Here is a 3,863-nt window from a genome sequence, read left to right as displayed (position 1 = left end):
TAACACTTAGAACAAATTTCGATAAAAATCATAGTCGCGAGAACATATACGCCCAATGCTAAAATCGGTGTGTTTGGCCAATCGGCCAACAGGTGGCGGTAGTGTGTAAACGTCAAACACGAACAAAAACGACGCGAGCGCTGCGGGTGGTGAGTTGGCCACCTACCATTTATTCAAATCGACCGTTAAAAAGGTGATCGATGGACATCGATGAGAGTGTGACGTCTGTTTGTCTGTGACTACATCTTGACGGTCATCGACGGATTCACGAAGTTTGTCTGGATATTTCCAATGAAATCTACGGGAGCTGAAGAAACGTTGAAGAAGTTGAGGATTATCTTCGATATTTTCGGGAATCCCCGCCGTCTGATTAGTGATCGTGGTGCAGCCTTTACGTCGAAGATCTTCACTAAGTTTTGTTCTGATGAAGATATCGAGTTACACACGATTGTCACCGGAGTTCCCCGTGGCAATGGGCAGGTGGAACGCGTCCACCGTATCATCATCCCGATGTTGACGAAGTTGTCAATCGACAAGCCAGAAGGATGGTTCAGCCACGTAGCTAGCTTCAGAACAACTTTGAGCATTCACGCAGCGAACTACGAGAAGCCGCTCATCGGAGTATTCAGCAGATTCAGGAAGAGAATAAGAAGTATTATGATCTGCGAAGAAAGGCAGCGAGGAAGTACCAAATCGGCGATGTTGTGGCCATACCGAAGACGCAATTTGGTGTTGGTCAAAAAGTGAAGCCGAAGTACTTTGGACCCTACGAAGTCGTCGGAGTTTGGCCGAATGATCGGTACGAGGTTCAGAAGCTGGATCCGGACAATGAAGGACCACACAAGACATCGACGTCCGGTGATTCCCTGAAACCGTGGTCACTACCGGGCCGGAAGTGATGTCAGGAGTGGCCGTGTGGGACGATTGGCATACCCCCCGGCGAAGAGAGAAGGAAAATCAGTTTTTATAAGTGCTATCGACCGATGCACACGCATCTCCGCGTCAGTGAAATTTGGAAATAAAATAAAGTTCTTTTACGTTTTTCTCAACCACTCCTTTCCCTCTTTTCTACATACATACCTTACGCGCAATAAACTATTGCCAGCTATTGAATTGTTTCATTGAACCTGTATTTTGACCACTAAAAATATTTATTACAAGTTGAATTTTGTTTAGTGAAACATACTTTCATAAACATTCCATCCAACCACCCCTCATTTTCCGAGCCGTGCAGCCGGCAGCCGAGTGTCTACAACAGCTGTTTTGGAAATCTGACTCGACGCCCACTCTGCTGTCCTTGTTGCTCTACTTGAAAGAGTAGGGGTGCTCGTTTGCGCGCGAAAAACTTCTCGTTCGTTGATGCTGCCAAATCTGACAGCGACTGTTTCACCGACCGTTTAGAACGACGACTGTTTCAAACGGTCGCGAACAGTTAGGAACTGAACGGTCAATACAATGGCCATTGTCATTGTCATCATTTTTCGGTGAGTCCTTGTGACTCCGGTGACGGCTTTGGAGCGGGAGCATAAAACCAGCACGCTAAACCAGATTCACACATCGCATGTGTTCAGTCCACACAAAATGAGGCAACGAATGCAAAACTTATTAGGCAGCGTCCATTTATTACGTAACGCTGAAATTGACAATTTTCGACCAAACCCCAAACAAAAGAATTCGATGGATTTTTCAAACTGAAGATTGGACTCGGAAAAAATGCGACACTTTGTTTTGGGTGTAACTTTTTATCGCGTGGGTAAAAGTTAATGAATGTTTGGGTAATACTAGTTTAAAGTGTTTATGTGTGCAAAATCGCGATCTGTCAAGTAGTTTTCAAGATGCATTCGAAACAAGAACAGCCACTTCCGGTTGTGATCGTGCACGAGAACAGAAGTGTTTTAGAGAGTGCTTAGAAAAAATCGAAAGTTTTATTACAAAAACCCTAAAACAAATCCCAATAATTAATCAATAAGCTAAGTGATAGTAATTTCAACATTAGTAGTATAAAAAAAATAAAAAGGCAGCGGAGAGAAATGAGTGATGGTGGCGGTGCCCCTCCGGGGGCACCGGGGTTAGCACAAAATGGCGGGGTTGCAAATATGCAGCACAGCCAAAGCGGAGGAAGCAATAACCAAAATGGCGCAAAAGTGTTCGAAAAGTACTACTACAAACAGTGCGACAGTGGTCCATACAAAGTAGTAGTAGAGAAAATGCAGGAAGAAAAACCAGCTGGAAATGACGAGCGAAACAGTGGAATCAACAAAGTAACAGTGGGACTACTGCTGAAACAAAATGGCCTCTCAAAATCAGTGATTGACATCAAGAAGATTGGAAGAGCAAAAGTGATGGTGTTGTTCAGTGAATGGAAAGAAGCAAATCGGCTAACAACGTGTCAAAATCTGATCCTGAAGCGCTTCAGAGCATTCATTCCGAAGAGCTTTGTGACGGTCAAGGGAGTAATAGCAGGAATACCGGAAGAGCTGCAACCAGAGGAGCTGATCCCGGATATCGAAACGGACAAAGAAATTTTGGAGGTATTTCGACTACAGCGAACGACAGCAGCAGGTAAGAGAGTACCAATCGAGAAGCTAGGAATAGTATTCCGCAGCAACAAGCTACCAAGCCGTGTGAGAGTTTACTCGGTCATAACGAAGGTGGAACCATATGTTACGAAGGCAGTCATGTGTAACTCATGCCTGCGCTACGGACATATTGCCGGGAACTGCAAGAGCCGAAAACGTTGTGGAAACTGTGGTGAGTCACATGAGGAACTGCCGCAGGACCAGGAGTGCCCCAATCAAACAAAGTGTGTTCATTGCAAAAACAACCATAGATCACTTGACATGAAATGCCCGGAACGCAAAAAGCAGAATGACATCAAGAAACTTAACCTACCAGCAAGAACTTAACCTACCAGGAAGCGCGAGATGAATTTAAGATAGTCGTGAGCAATGGATTCTCCCTGCTTGGGACAGCAGATGAGTTCCCGTCGGTCTACGAAAGCTTTTCAAACGTACTGAAAAAATCCAGCATCCAAGGCGGCAAAAATACAACACAGCAGACACCAGCAAGAACAACAGACAATCGCGACGGAGTACCTGAACAGAAGGGAAGGAATCTAGGAGCGGTGAAGAAGCATTCGCATCCGAGGAGCAAAAAGCCAGAAACTAGTTACAGCCAGGAGAAAGAAATCTCCGAAGATGGATTCGAAACGGTAAGATACTCGAACAAGAAGAGGAGGACGGACAACGAAAGCAAGGCGCAGGAAAAAACTCCAGAGAGCTCAAATGTAATGACGATGGAAAAACATCTGGAGCTGAGGAAACGATGGGAAGACAAAATAAAGGAAATCGCGCGACAAAAAGAAGAACTGCAATCCACAGTTGGAAAAACCTACAACACACTCTCCCAAGCCATTGAGGCTAAGGACGAAAACGGATACTATACCGTTCTTGAAGTAGTCAGACAACTATCAGTTCTCATGGGGTGTGCCACCGAGGGTTTACCCGATGCCACTATCGAAGATGGCGACATTCAAGATATTGCAGAGTAACATCCAAAGTCTAACGAAGAATAAAAATGAACTAGCGCATGAGTTACATGCGAAGATAGTAGATGTAGCTTTATTATCAGAGATATGGACTAACGAAAATACTATAGCACAGACAAACAGACGTCACACTCTCATCGATGTCCATCGATCACCTTTTTAACGGTCGATTTGAATAAATGGTAGGTGGCCAACTCACCACCCGCAGCGCTCGCGTCGTTTTTGTTCGTGTTTGACGTTTACACACTACCGCCACCTGTTGGCCGATTGGCCAAACACACCGATTTTAGCATTGGGCGTATATGTTCTCGCGACT

The sequence above is a fragment of the Aedes aegypti genome, chromosome 1, assembly GCF_002204515.2.
Source record: "Aedes aegypti strain LVP_AGWG chromosome 1, AaegL5.0 Primary Assembly, whole genome shotgun sequence".
In the NCBI taxonomy this organism is placed as follows: domain Eukaryota; kingdom Metazoa; phylum Arthropoda; class Insecta; order Diptera; family Culicidae; genus Aedes; species Aedes aegypti.
Note: the sequence above shows the minus strand (reverse complement) of the source record.